We start from the raw sequence: 15,926 nt of genomic DNA on the forward strand, positions 1-15,926 counted from the left end.
TAGTATTTAAGAGGATGGACGCTGCCTAACTACAAACACTGGTTCCACCACTAACAGAAGTTATGACAGTAAGGCAAATTACTTTTCTGCTCTTGACTCCATTTCCTCATCTGTACATTTAAGTGATAAGGTAGAACATTTCTCAAGGGGTTCAATAATGCTTTAATTTTAATTCAGTTTTAACAATGCTTGGAATATAATATGTGCTTAATAAATGTTGACTCCTAGTTTCTGAAATTAGGTATAAAATTGCTCTAACGCCTGTAAGTTACATTGCTCGAGGCTTGGTTGACCTAAAGCAGTAGTTCTCAACGTGTCATCTGCAAGTTCTTGGGGATGCCCTGAGGCCCTGTAAAGGATATGCAACATCACAACTATTTTCATAACAGTACTGAGATACCAAGTGCCCTTTTCATTCTCATTCTCTAAAGGTATTGAGTGCAGCTTTCCAGAAGCTATACGACATCTAATCATCTAACAATGTCCTAATTTTATTAGCCAATGGAATCTGTGCTTGCGTAGAATTTTCTAAGGTAGTAGATTTCATGTATAAATGTATGTATGCTAGGGACTAACTCAGTTTGTTCTCAGAACTTCTGCTGTGCTCTTCCCAGAAATCACTGGATATACTTGCTATTATCTCTGTAACCTCATCATTGCTCAATAAAGCATCATTTTGAAATTCCCGAGTTTTTCTTACACCTCCATGTAAATACAAAAAATAACTACACTTTGCTATTTTGTTTTGCAGTAATATTAAATTATGTTGTTTTCTAAATTGCAAATTTTTCACTTAAGCTGCTATGTTAGAATTTAATAATATTTATTCCAATTGAAAGGAAAATTTATTTGTATTTTTCATATATTTATGGATGGGTTATTGGCTTGAAAAGATGAGACTGGGAGACTTTCTCAGCCATCACACCACACCACAGCTGGACCTTCTACATCTGCCATGGTGAACTCGACAGCTTCCCAATACTTAAAAATTTTTCCGGAGGAGATCCAAGGTGATACTGATGAATGCGATTTTTTGATACTACATGATAAAATGTAGAGTGCATCCACCTTTGTTAGACCTGGCAAAGCTCAGTGAACCAGTATTTTCCAATGACCATGATGTTACAAAATCGTGCATTAATAAAGATCCATTCACAGAACACAGATTTTAATGGTTTCTCATCCCATACTGCAAGTAACCTTTAGGTTATGATCATGTTTCAAATTTTGAAATTTTTATACCAGAAAAATCTATAATTATCTGAAAATACTATTAAATCACTCCTCCCTTTTCAACTGTGTATCAGAGTAAGGCTGGGATTTTTTCATAGACTTCAACCAAAACAACCTGAATTTGTTAAATGTTAAAAAAATATATTACTTTTGGGGCGCCTGGGTGGCTCAGTTGGTTAAGCATCGACTCTTGATTTCCACTCAGGTCATGATCTCAGGGTCCTGGGATCGAGCCCTGAGTCAGTCTCATGCTCTGGGAGAAGCCTGCTTAAGATTCTCTCTTTCCCTCTCCTTCTGACCCACCTCCCGCTCACACTCTTTCTCTCTCTCTAAAATAAATAAATAAATAAAATATTTTAAAAAAGAAAAAAATATTACTTTTTACTTCAAACAAGTATATAATGATTGTGGGTTCTTTTATCAAATGCATAGTTAGTGCTTTCAATTAATATACTTTAGGTTTATATCTCACAAATCATTTGGGTAATGCCACTGCTCTCTTCCACAGCATTTACCTTAACGTCACACTAATTCTGTATCCACCAATGGATATTCTTTCTGATTTTGGACAAGACAATGTATTTCCTCTTCAAAGTCTATATACTGCTCTGGACTCCATCACAACATGCTTTCTCCAGGACCTTTCTTTATAATTACTCTACCTGATCTTCCCTTAAAATATTCCCCTTTCTTCTACCCGAATTCCTCAATTTATCCATCCATCCATCCATCCATTCATTTGTTCATATATCCAGAAATATTAAGCATCTATGACTACTTTCTAAGAGATGAGGTTTCAGAAAACAAAAACAAAAAGAAATAAAAACAAAGCAGCACTAGACCCTTAAGGAATGTTTCATGTAGGGAATGGGGTGTGGACAGACTAAAAGCACACACATTCAGTTAAAGTGTGATCTCTCATGACATATGATGGGAAGACAGAAAATCTGCATCTAAACCTGACTTGGTACACTGGTAAATGCTTCCTCGAAAAAAGACTCAAGTTGAAGCTTCTAGAATAAGTAAGAAATAACAAGGCATAGAAACAAGAAAGGTATTCTAAGGAGCAGAAAAAGATGTGCAAAAGACAATGACAGAAACAAACAAGCAAAAAGAGCTTGGTGACCAAGTACAGTAAAGACAATATATCCATAACACAGAATCAAGTAAGAGAATAACCAAGACATTGGCCAGCAGAGTTAGACAGTAAAGTAAGGCTGGCAGACTACTTGAAATTATGAACACTGCATGATCTCTACAACACTGAAAATCATTTTTAACACATGGCATGCAGCAAATTCTTGCTACTCATACAATGACCAGTGATATTTATCAAGGACAGTTAATGTAAAGAAACGTAGCCAGGGCGCCTGGGTGGCTCAGTTGGTTGGGCCACTGCCTTCGGCTCAGATCATGATCCTGGAGTCCCGGGATCGAGTCCCGCATCGGGCTCCCTGCTCAGCGGGGGGTCTGCTTCTCCCTCTGACCCTCTTCCCTCTCGTGCTCTCTGTCTCTCATTCTCTCTCTCTCAAATAAATAAATAAAATCTCAAAAAAAAAAAAAAAAGAAACGTAGCCAAACACCATTTTACCGTGTGTAAAACAGACTACGACAACCTACAGCTACCAATTTCCACTATGTACTGAAACAGATCCAATATTAAGATAAATATAACTAAATTGATGTTACTCTGGTTTGATTTAGATAAATAATCAAGACCACAACATGCTGGTGAGGAAAATGTTCTAACCATCCCCAGTTAGGATAGGGAATAAAAATGTGAAGAAACAACTCTTTTCAGGACCTTAAACTTTTTTTAACCTTCCTCTTTTTGTCTGAACACCATACTGTCACCCAAATGTACCCTACTTGTATCTACCTTTCTCAATTATGTCCTACATGCTAGGTCTTTCAGTTTTCTTTTTCTCTTACTTCCTTTCTCTCTCTACAGTCCAAGAAATCATACTCTTGCTTGAAGGTATAAGGCAACATAATAAATGTGACTTTTGCTATTGGGCAAAAAAGGTTATGCTGTTCTTCTGAGTAAAACAGTTATTCCAGGGCCTCCTAGAGATAAAATCCAAAGGACTACATCAATCCGAAGGAGTTGTCCCTAGGAGAGGACCAGTGGAAGAAAAACTTTTGTGGTAGATGGCCTTATGAAACTCCTCAAATACAACCTTCTTGCCCTTGGCCAAGCCATGAGATGAGTTACAGGTGGTAATCCAGTTTAAATCAGGATAAATTCTTATAGCTTCAAAGGGTGGCAAAGAAAGAGCGGATGGGGAAAGCTAGCAAATTCAGTTCGGATAATTTGCTATCTACCCAAGGAACAGACTTTCTCAAGAAAGATTACAGCTCTCCTATATACCACTGCTGATTTTTTTAAGCATAAGACAACACAACACAAACATAAGAATTACTGTAAGCCAGTCACTAGAGAAAAGAACCAGAACTAGATGCATGGGGTATTAAATTGTTATTTGGGGTAGAGGTGGACAAAGAGGAATGTTACTTACAATTAATGACTGCGAATATTTTAAAACACTTAAAAAATGGAATTTTACCCAAAGAGTCTTCACTGGGAAAAGTGCGTTTTCCTAATCACATTTACAAATGAATACTAATCCACTGTAAGAATATCTTGTTTTAAATATTGGACATATCAAGTACTGACAATGTTAATGTGCTTATCCAAATCTCTTCCATAATAGAGTTGTAATCCCCTAAATACTCCACGTATTGTGCTATCTTTGTTAAACTTTATGCTCACAAATATATGACTTAAAAGTTTATATTATGGGCGCCTGGGTGGCTCAGATGGTTAAGCGTCTGCCTTCGGCTCAGGTCATGATCTCAGGGTCCTGGGATCGAGTCCCACATCGGGCTCCCTGCTCCTTGGGAGCCTGCTTCTCCCTCTGCCTCTCTCTCTCTCTCGGTCTCTCATGAATAAATAAATAAAATCTTTAAAAAAAAAAAAGTTTATATTATACCAATGGAACATTGAAATTCCTTGCCCTGTGTGTTATTAACTTAATAATATAAACCACATAACATTTAAATATTTATAATAGCATCGGAAGCTGCAAAATGATTGAAAATTGAGAACAATCAGCAGCTAATAACTTCAATATCCTACAAATAAAATTAGACTAGTAAAATAACAAAACTTCTTTAACAAAACGAATGGCATTAAAGTTATGGGGGCTTCTCAACCTCACAGATGGAAACACCTGATGCAAGGTAAGGAGCCAAATAATTTCCTCATTAAATCTAGAAAAGCATATCAAATTTTGAATAGTTTGAATTGATTTACAAAGGTCTAATTAAAAGTCATGCATGTGCCGTATCCTGTCCCTAAACTAAAAAAACAAGATAGTTCTACATTACCTAATAAAGCAAAAACTCAGCCTGGCATCCTGGTCTTTTGTAATCTAACCTCTCTTTACCTTAAATCTTTTTATAAATATGCCCCAACATAACCTCATCACTCCAAGCACGCCTGTATCATATCACACATTTTTACTGAGTGCTTAGGATCCATGGGACACTTCTATTAGGTGTCTATGAATAGAATGAGAACTAGACAGAAATGGTACCTCCTGCCACCGAATAGGAGTGTACTGGTGAAAACAGACAATTCAGCAAGCAATTACAGGGTAGTATAATAATATGATGGGGGAAGCACAGGGCATTGAAGAAAAACATAACAGAGCACTTAACACAGGCTGGAAAGGTCAGGGAAAGTTTCTGAGAAGTAGAGCCTAATTTGAGACTAAAAGGTTGAGTAGGTATGGGCCTCTCGAAAACTGAGCAAAGGGAAAAGAAATCTAGAAATGGGGGGCGGGTAGTAGTATTTCACACAAAGAAATACTTCAAAGGTATTCTTGAGGAGACTTGCTGTTGCCCCTTCTCCCTCCATACCCTGGTTCCTCATAGACATGCACGCACGTGGATGCACACACGCACACCCCACTCACCCGCTTCCTGTTCGGCGCCTTTCCTGTTCTCTGCCCAGAACACCCTTCCCACTCTTCTCTATATTTAAATCCTGCAGGTCCTGCAAAGTCCCACATCAGTCTCTTTTAAAATCTCAACTAAGAGCCAGATCTTCCCTAGAGAGCCTTCAGTATTTCCACCCTGCAAAGCTCTCTCCTTTAAGTTCTTCAGACCAGCACTAATATTAAGTTCATTGATAAGTGCTGATGTGTGTAATTCTGAGACTACTTCTGGGTTCTGTTATCTCTACATGCAGACTTTAAATTCCCTCAAGTCAGGGACTGTGTCATAAACTGTGTTGTATGTCACTCAGTGATGAACATAATCCTTAATAAACCTTACTGCGTGAAGTACAAAAAGTGACTGAGCCTCTGAGAAGAGTGTCATAAAATATAAAATAAGCTGAAGCTTTCAAAAATTACAAATTCAAAAAAAGTTCTTTTAATTCTTTTAATTTATCTTTCAGATAAAGTGGAGATAATGGCATTTATATTGGTATAGGAAGAGTTCAAGGACTTGAGGGGGATGTGAGGAAATTCAAATGATGGCACAGGACTGGTCAAGCAGAATTACTCTATTTTTGTTTTGTTTCATCTCCATTCCTCAAGAAAATAATAATCATACTGGCAAAAGTAAGACCGAAATCAAAATAACAAATTTAAGGCCCAAGGTATAGAATGATATTAAATATTCTAAATGAGTTTAAATCCATTCATGTGAAGAAACTACATGACGAAGTACTGAAAGCATTTGTGGATGAAATAAGGGAATAGTTAAAATCATCTTTAAAAATATTACAATGAAGAGAAGGGTTGATAGAGAAGGAAGCATCCAGTCATTGTCTCAATTTTCAAAATAGAGAAGGTGATTCCATCAACTCCAGCCTAGAGAGCTTGACGTTCATTCCAGGCATGATTCCGAAGAGATCTGTAACACTATGGTATGTGAGTATTCAAAATGTGATATGTTGTTACCTACAAGCTAGTGAAGGTCGCAGGGAGCATATCATTATATAAAAATAATAACTTGGTATCTATTCTGCAGAAAGTAGAAATGCATTTTCCCAAGGAATTTGACCAAGTCTGTCACAGTATATTCCTGGGCTACACAAAGGAATGTAAACTCCAAAGAAAGAGATATTGATGATATATTTGGCTGGACATCCTCATAAAGAGGACTATTAATTCATAGACTAATGTAAAGCAAGAAGAAGGTGTCTAGGATCTAGGATTGTGCCAGATGTCCTTCCAGTTCAGCATTTTGCAGTTACTTGGATGAAGATCTTAATTGTATCCTAATCAAATCTATTAATGTTGCTAAATTGGGAAGAATGGCTAATCTTTATCAAGGAATCAGAATCCAAAAATACCTTGACCTTCTGGAACAGTAGACTAACTAAAGGTAAAGATTATATTTAATTGCAGTAAGTATTTTTTTTTTTTAAAGATTTTATTTATTTGACAGAGAGAGATACAGCGAGAGAGGGAACACAAGCAGGGGGAGTGGGAGAGGGAGAAGCAGGCTTCCCGCCGAGCGGGGAGCCCGACGTGGGACTTGATCCCAGGACCCTGGGACCATGACCTGAGCCGAAGGCAGACGCTTAACGACTGAGCCACCCAGGCGCCCCTGCAGTAAGTATTTTTAAAAGTCCCAACTCAAGTGGCCAAATGTACAACTGAGGAGAAATATATCTGCAGAAGAGTACGGACAAAAGGATCCATAATAAACAATGTAGTGTGGATGCAAAAAAAAAAAAAATGGGGGAAAAACAGATTAGATTTTAGGATGATTTACCATACGATATCCAGAGGACTTAGCCAGATATATCTAATGATAGCAGTCCGCTCATCTATGTTCAGCTCTAGGGCCCACACTTTAAGAAAAACAGGAGTGCATCCAAAAGAGAAGTTCCCTGATGATAATGAGACTTTCAAGTCATGTCAAATAAGGATGAGTTGAAGGAACTGGATAGTACCAATAGAGACACAAGAGTTGTCATATATAAAAGCATTTTGTGTAAGTACTCTAAGAGGTAATAATCAGGATATGAATATTACAGAGATAAATAGTATTGTTCTATATAAGAAAAGAGTTCTTATGCTCAAGATGGGTCAAATAAAGAAATGCCTCCTAAGTTCCAGATGAATCTTGATAAATGATTTGCCTAAATTGGTCTTAATATTCTCTGTGAATACAGAAATAAGGTCATCTGCTAAGAATGAAAAGAGTAAGGCTAATGTGGGCAGACGGAAAACCTAGAAAAATATGGAACAAGTATTATGAGGAGACTTGCTCATACTCTGAGAGAATTTGATATGGAATTATCCAAGAGAGGATAAACTAACTTCTTAGCACTGTTAACCATCTCTTAAGCTGAAGTTAGAGTGAATCAGATTCTGGTAGCTCTAGTGGCAAGAGATCTGAAGTCTGAAGCAGAGTTGACATTGCTGTTCAAGACGAGTGTGGTAAGTAAAGAGGAAAACATGAGAAAATTGGGGGCGGCCAACGAACAGTAATGGGAGAGAAGGGTGTTGGGTAGTGATGAGTGAGTGGAATTAGGGGAGGGATAAGAGGTTGTTGGTAAGAAAGACTATGAAATGCTTAGTTTTTCGTTCAGCCAGCGCACTCCTGAGTGATGAGAAGGCCCAAGTGGGTGAATACCAGCGGACTCCCAGAGGGAGGTCGAGCAGGTTATGGTCCTGTGAAAGCCAAATCCGTAGATGTTGAATGAAGCCCTGAACAATGACAGCTGATGAAAAACCTCCATTATTTTAGATTCCCAAGGAAAGTCGAATGTTCAGGAGGTCAAAAAGCACTGGTAATGGGGGCAGGGTAACACAAGTGAAAGACGTAAATTTAAAAAAACAAAGGGTAATTGGACGATGGTGAAAGAAGTAACAGTTTACAAGCAGTTCTGAACAGGCTGAAAGCCATATGAGAGAAGAGCACAGCAATGTCTCTGGATGATCAAGACCATAATATTCCATTGAGCATCAGTGCAAAACAAATATTTCTTTAAAAAATCGTATTCTTGAACAGAATAATTTATAGTATCAAGGCATAAAAAAACCCTTAATTCAGTAATTACAAAGACAACACAATTAATCTTAATAGACACCTACTATGTGCCAGGTACTGTGGATCCAGTGATGAGTATCCTGAAAGAGATCTGAGTTCGGTAGGCAATATAGACATATTTACAGGTATTTTTAATGTAATGCCACATAGAGAAAGGAGACATGTAGATAGGTCAGACCTGGAAAAAAAATTCAGGATTAAGAAGTTTTTTTTGGTCTGCTCAACTTCCTTTCCCCCGGGTGTTCACTCCCAAAGCCATTGTCTTCTGTTGGCTTCTTGCTAATTCCTACTGTGGTGAGTAGGAGGTGGTGGTATGTGGTAAGTTAATTAAATTGAGTTGCCTTTGATTTTCTGAAAGGGAGGGTTCATATTATAAAACAAGTATTAATTGCCAGAAAGCATTTCGGGTAAGTGATATGAGTAACTACAAGCAGTGAAAATCACATTTTTGTGGGAAGGGGTAATCATGCCCCAGAGACCCTCAAGTTTTATAAGGTAATCATTCTTTCCTACTGTAGGCTGAGGAGGGAGCTTACCTAAAGCTCTTCACTCCTTGCAAATAATTCTATTCATACTCTATAACCCTCATGACTATAGGAAGATAAAATCTGTTGGCCTGAACCCAGGAGAGAGAAAAAAATATGAAATAGGTCAGACACTTCTAAACGGTTTGAGAGAAATAAAACAAGCAAATGTGATTCAGGATAGCCAAACATTATTCCAACCCCAAATAAGTCGAGTAGTCCATGGACAGCCAAATTTGTTCATATAAAAACCTAAAAATTGTCAAAAACCCTTCTTGTATCAGGTCAAGGTAGAAATACTCAAAACTATTGCATAGGCACCTAGCAAATACCTACTGAGTAAATCCAGATGGTCTAGAGACTAAAAACTAAATTTATTGATATTTTACAAAGAAAAACATCTCTTTCTACAAATATACAGAAAAGTAATTAGTAGTATTTAAGAAAAGTAGCTTGGGTGAATATCTATAATTAAATGGTATAAAAATCAGTGCCATAAAAGTTATTTATCCCAGCAAAAAAAAGAGAAGCTAAGCAGCTTGCTGGCAAATCTGACATATGGAAAATATTCTCAATAACTAATTTCCTCCAAAAAATTTTCCCATCAGTAACATATTTTTTGATTTACTCAAATACTGTTTTAGCTTTCTACTTCTCCTTACATGGAGAAATTAATTCTTAAGGCTAATTTGATTTTTAACTAGAGATTTTTTGGGTACTGATACTATTAAAAAAATAAATATTCTCCCCCCTACAGTCATTATTAATTGTTAGCAAATGTGATCTACAAATGTAAATACAGGATTTAATTTCCCTGATATGAATTCTGACAAAATTCAAGGTTATCCAATCTTAATTTATAGAAAACAAACCAACCTGGTATTAACTAAAAATTTAAGTCTTTTTGTTTGAAAAATATCTATGACATAACAGTTGACATTTAGGCACAAAAATATTTTATTGATGTATTCATAATAGAAATAATTTCATTTCAGTTATCATTTCTTTAGTTTTCAGTGCAATATTAAAACACTTTTTCAAAATAATGCCTTAAAATAAGATTGTTTCATAAACCATAGTTGTAAGAAATATAAGGACTAAGACTTATGAAGTTTCCCACATTTCTTTTTCCTTTGGTGTTGCCAGATATAAGTCAAATACCTTTACATTTTCTTCCACATTCTCTAAATGACAGAAAACTATCTTAGATATTCTATACCTGGACATCTAAAAACATGGCCTTTAAGGGATAATTTATATTCACACACTTTGAAACACCATACCAAGTATAAGTACTTTATATTTCTGTTGGGTTTCAAATAGTGAAAAATATAATTTTTATTTTCTGTATCATACTAGAAAGAGATCTTACAGCAGAAGAAACAGAATGTGCCTATGTATTCATCACAAATTTCTACTAAATAAAGTTCCCCTACCTAAGTTTCCTGATACATTTAAAAACATACAAGTGGGCCTATCTTATATGAAATGTTTAATTATAATAACATGAGTTATTCTAGAATTTTTCCTACCATTTTATGTCCGCAGGCTTTATGTAGAAAGCCTATTGTTTTGACAAGAAAAAGTAAAGCTCATATATTTTAACTTTGTGGTTATTTTTCTGTTGGGTCAAAGATCCCTTTGGATATCTGAGAACTCTGGACCATCGCCCTAAAAATGCAGCGATTCAAATGTTTAAATACAATATCAGGGGCTTCATGACTCCTTGAAGAAGATCTACCGACCCAGTTGTTTAATAACTTAGCAGAACACAGACTACACAGATAATCTCACTCAAAGAGTAATAAAGCTTATACAGCTTTTTGACAAATTAAAGTTTGCTTTGGAATCTTAGATTTTCATATTGTTGTTATATTTTTATTGTTACTGATTTTTTACCACTCTTCATAGTATAGCACCTGACACGACCACTCCTGAAGAGACATATAGCCATTTTAGGAAAAGCAACAGATTACTTCCACATTATGAACTAAGATTTAAAAGTCTCTATCATTAAGTGCTTCGACGTTTATGTATGTAACCAGAGGGTTAATGATGTTCCCACAAGACCAGTTCAAGTTAAGTAGGTAGACATTTAATGATATCACCATCAGAAGACTGACCCTGAAAAATCACTACTGATACAAAATAAATGCACGCACACACACACACACACACACACACACACAATATGGCCTGTTGTATTTAAAACTCAGACGAGTTTTCCGTATGTTGGAAACAAGGTGACTCTGACCGGTTACCATTAAGGGAGAGGTTCAACCTGGATTACTTCAGAAGATACAAACTTCATCCAGTGCAAAATGAAGAACCGTAGGAAATAAGTGAGCAAAAGAAAGACGCACGAAATCCATAGCCTGAAATCACATGACTACGATGCACGGCAGCCCCTCACACAAGTGCCACTGTGAAGCTGCTCAGCTCAGCAAGCTCAGGCTGCAGGCACAGACGCGACGTGCAGAGACGGTTGTGATCCCCTGCTCACCATCTCCCCAAGTGCTGCAGTCATAATGAGAACAGAAAAATGGTCTGCCAAATTAGACCACGCGCGTACACACACACACGCACACACACACACCCCGCGCGTACACACACACACACACACACACACACACACACACTTACTCTTGGGTCCAGCCCCGAGCAGCCCTGCTGGAAGTTTGCTGGATGCTTTCTCTAAGCAATCGAGCGATCGCAGCTGTTTGCTCTCTACAAGGGCGAATGGTTCGCCCACGCAGCAGCCGGCGGGGTGAAGTTGCGGTGAAGCCGGGGCGCGGCCTCGAGCCCCGGCCGGCTCTCAGGTCCCGGCGGCCCTTTGCTGCCGCAGCTGGCCCTCGCGTGCGCCCGAGGCCCCGGCGCCCCGGCCGTGGGAGAGCAGCGGCCCCAGCGCGCCCCGCGCGTTCTCACGCCCCGGCTCTCCGAGCGCCGCCGCGGGCGCTGCGCGGCCCGGCGCCCACCCCCGTCAGTCCTCTTCCCTCGGGCCCCGCAGCTCCCCCGGGCCCTGAGCCGGGCCCCCCGGGCGCCGTCTCCTTTGCTCCCTCGCTCCTCCCCGCCGTGGGAACCGGGCCCCGGCCCCCAGGGGCTGAGCAGCTGGGAGCGCGCGGAAGTCTTCCCAGGGAGGGGAACGGGGATGAGCCCAGGCCAGGGGCCCGGGGAGAAGGACTGCCTCTCTGGGGAGCCCCGAGCCGCGTGGGCACTCAGAGACAGACCACTTACTCGCTGGCTTCGCAGACCTCGCGGCTGCGTTTCCGGATCTCCGGCAGCTCCAGGGTGCGCCTGGCAAATCCCCACTGCGAACGCAGAGAGAGTGGGCGTCAGGGACAGGAGGGTGAGCGGGAGAGGGACCCTGCAGCCGCACCTGTCAGTCGGGGCGCGAGTGCAGCCACCAAACACGCGACCGCGGTATTCACACTTGGGCTCACTCCGGTCTACCTGCTCAACAGGCTGGGCGGGACGCGATGTGCCTCGCAAACCGGATTCCCCGCTCTGCTCCCAAACACTCAATCAGCTCTGGCCGTGGTCCCTCCCTGTCTCCGTATCTCTCTCTCTTCTGATGACTCCAAAGGATCCCTTATAATCCCTTTCCCTACGGCATTTAAGTTCTTTTCAGAATCCTTCCCCTTCCCAGCACCGAAAGACTGAAAAAGAAAGTAGCGACTAAAACGCACCATGGTGAGGTCACTCAGGGTCTGGGTCCCGCCGATGCTCGTGACGCTCCCCGCCCCCTCTCCTTCCGCAGGTGTCGGTCGCCTGGGGCGGCTCCCTGGCTGCTCTTTGCCTTTTGCCTCGGGTTTAGCTCAGCCAAAGTGTTGGAAAACTGCATAGAAACCTGCTTTGGAAAATCAGCCCTCTGTGTTGGAGTCCCACCCACAACGCCCAGACTAGGGCAGGGGAACTGAGTCCTGGCCTCTCTAGCTGCCCAATCGCCATCCCAGCAGTTACTGTGTGGAGACAGGGAGAAGGGACAGGGACAAAGGAAGAGAAACAAACAAACAAACAAAAAGGGGAGGGAACTCAAGGAAAATTTGGCTCACTTAGAAAAAAGAAAAAAAATCTCCACTACATACTGGTCCAGAAAAACTGTCGCTTACAGTAGTTAAAACCCCCAACATTTCTGCTCAGAAGTTAATACCGCACGGACGGTTTTCTTGTCCTGGTTTATGGGTTTAAAACCAATCTACGCCTTTGCAAGTGCAATTCTGCGATTGCAAAACTTACACATCTTTCCAGTAAAGTCCTGATTCTGCTTGGTTCAGTGCATTCATTTCTATTGCTTGTGTGTGTGTGTGTGTGTGTGTGTGTGTGAGAGAGAGAGAGAGAATTCCAGCACAGAAAAATAAGTTCTGACACTGATTTTGAGTCAGTTTCCTGACTTAAAAAAGTCTCATTATGCTGTTTCATTGTGAATTCGTAATTAATCCTGATTATTATGTGATTCTTCTTCAAACCCAGGAACTCTGAAACAAATCGTTCATGGTTATCTGCAATTCTTATATTTCTCCCAACATCCAGCACATGATCTAGTCCCATGTTAGACTCACCACATTTGCAAAATTTTCTCCCAGCCTTGTGCACTATGTTCTCCTCATGGCAAACATGAGTGAGAATAAGCAAAGAAGGGGGAAAAAAGACATTTAAATTTAAAAAAAAAAAAAAGCTTTTAAGGGGATGCCTGGGTGGCCCAGTCGGTTAAGCGACTGTCTTTGGCTCAGGGAGTCCTTCATTGGGCTCCCTGCTCTTTGGGGAGCCTGCTTCTCCTTCTGCCTGCCACTCCCCCTGTTCATGCTCTTTCTCTCTTTCTCTGACAAATAAATAAATAAATCTTAAAAAAAAAAAAAAGCATTTAAGTAAACTTTGCCTTAGTATCAGGCAAAAGTTCAGGGCTATAAATTGGCATTTTTTGGTTCTGCCATCTCTGAAACATTCTCCTTCTCTACACCCAACCCATGTTAATGTCTTAAGTCAGTAGGACGGTTGTCCTCACAGCTCTTAGAATTTAAGACCTAGAATAAAAAGTAAAAATAAACACCCAGTGATGCATTGTGCACTAAAACTGCAGTAGGTGACTATGTCAGCCTTGTGTGATTGTCTCAGGTGATCGCAAGGAGAAATCAAGAACAGGAAGAACTGGAAAATCAGTTAAGTAGAGGCATGCATACAATATTTTTAAACAATCAGATATAATAGAAACATAATGTATTAAGATGACCTAAGGGTCTTTCTTGTGTCTATTTAGAAAGCAGAAAAACCATTATTTTTAACACTGTATTATATTTACAACTGTATTACATTTTACAACTGTATATATATTTTTACAACTGAATTATACCTTGTGATGTGCAAGTATTTGGAGAACAAAGGGTATGTACCCTTTCCTTTTTGTATCTATAGTCCTCTGTAGCTCACAAGCTTTGAAGCAGTTCTTCAGAGCAATCTGAAACACTGTCCCAGGCTATAGTCCTCAGGGAGACAATGAATAAGGCATTGACTAACCTACCATGAGGTTGGCTTTCTTTCAGTGGACAGCATAATTGAAAGAGGATCTCTTACTATTTTTTAAAAATAAATTCAATGATGTGAAAGCTCAGAAGAAGAAGGATATCTTCTGATAGGAGAAATACTTTATAATGGAGCAGCATTAGAGTTAGTTCTTAAAAATTTGGTCGTTACAAAAAGATGAAATAGAGGAGATTTTTCTGTTTTTCTAAAAAAAACTTTAAATTAAATTCAATTAATTAACATATGATGTATTATTGATTTCAAAGATAGAGATCAGTGATTCATCAGTCTCATATAATACCCAGTGCTCATTACATTGCGTGCCTTCCTTATTGTCCTTCATCCAGTTACCCCATCCCACCACCTCTCTCCCCTCCAGCAACCCTCAATTTGTTTCCTATGATTAAAAGTCTCTTATGGTTTGTCTCCCACTCTGATTTCATCTTGTTTTATTTTTTCCTGTCTTCCCCTATGATCCTCTGTTTTGTTTCTTAAATTCCACACATGAGTGAGATTATATGATAATTGTCTTTCTCTAATTGACTTATTTCACTTAGCATAATTCCCTCTAGTTCCATCCACATCGTTGTAAATGGTAGGATTTCATTTTTTTGATGGCTGAGTAGTATTCCATTGTGTATGTGTGTGTGTGTGTGTGTATATATATATATATATATGTACCACCACCATATAAATATATGCCACCTCTTCTTTATCCATTCATCTGTCGATGGATATTTGGGCTCTTTCCATAGTTTGGCTATTGTGGACATTGCTGCTGTAAACATTGGGGTATAGGTGCCCCTTTGGATCACTACATTTGTATCTTTGGGGTAAATACCCAGTAGTGTAATTGCTAGGTCATAGGGTAGCTCTATTTTCAACTTTTTGAGGAACCTCCAAACTGTTTTCCAGAGTGGCTGCACCAACTTGAATTCCCACCAACAGTATAAGAGGGTTCCCCTTTCTTGTTTCCTGACTTGTTAATTTTAGCCATTCTGACTGGTGTGAGGTGGTATTTCATTGTGCTTTTGATTTGGATTTCCCTGATGCCGAAGGATGTTGAGCACTTTTTCATGTGTCTGTTGGCCATTTGGATGTCTTCTCTGGAGAAATGTCTGTTCATGTCTTCTGCCCATTTCTTGATTGGATTATTTGTTCTTTCAGTGTTGAGTTTGGTAAGTTCCTTATAGGTTTTGGATACTAGCCCTTTATCTGAGAAGACATTTGCAAATATCTTCTCCCATTCTGTTGGTTGTCTTTTGGTTTTGTTGACTGTTTCCTTTGCTGTGCAAAAGCTTTTTATCTTGATGAAATCCCAATAGTTCCTTTTTGCCTTTGTTTCCCTTGCCTTTGGAGATGTGTCTAGGAAGAAGTTGTTGCGGCTGAGGTCACAGCTGTTGCTACCTGTGTTCTCCTCTAGGATTTTGATGGATTCCTGTTTCACATTTAGATCTTTCATCCATTTTGAGTTTATTTTTGTGTATGGTGTAAGAAAACGGTCCAGTTTCATTCTTCTGCATGTGGTTGTCCAATTTTCCCAACATCATTTGTTGAAGAGACCGTCTTTTTTCC

General features: G+C 39.5%; 1 protein-coding gene across 8 annotated transcripts in view; it reads right to left on the reverse strand.

Moving 5' to 3' along the window:
* The window catches only part of GUCY1A1 (guanylate cyclase 1 soluble subunit alpha 1), a 63,899-nt gene extending 50,738 nt beyond the window's left edge, over positions 1-13,161 (reverse strand). Inside the window, exons 1-3 of one of the 8 annotated variants that reach the window (XM_081811575.1) lie at positions 13,071-13,161; positions 12,521-12,669; positions 12,069-12,142 (exon numbers count right to left, since the gene is read on the reverse strand). The gene's annotated coding sequence lies outside the window, so the exon portion shown is untranslated. The other 7 variants (XM_006727270.3, XM_031026466.2, XM_031026482.2 and 4 more) reach the window with 7 other exon arrangements.
* Positions 13,162-15,926: the final 2,765 nt, after the last annotated feature.

Source organism: Leptonychotes weddellii, chromosome 2 (genome assembly GCF_054177405.1).
Source record: "Leptonychotes weddellii isolate Sample4059 chromosome 2, ASM5417740v2, whole genome shotgun sequence".
In the NCBI taxonomy this organism is placed as follows: domain Eukaryota; kingdom Metazoa; phylum Chordata; class Mammalia; order Carnivora; family Phocidae; genus Leptonychotes; species Leptonychotes weddellii.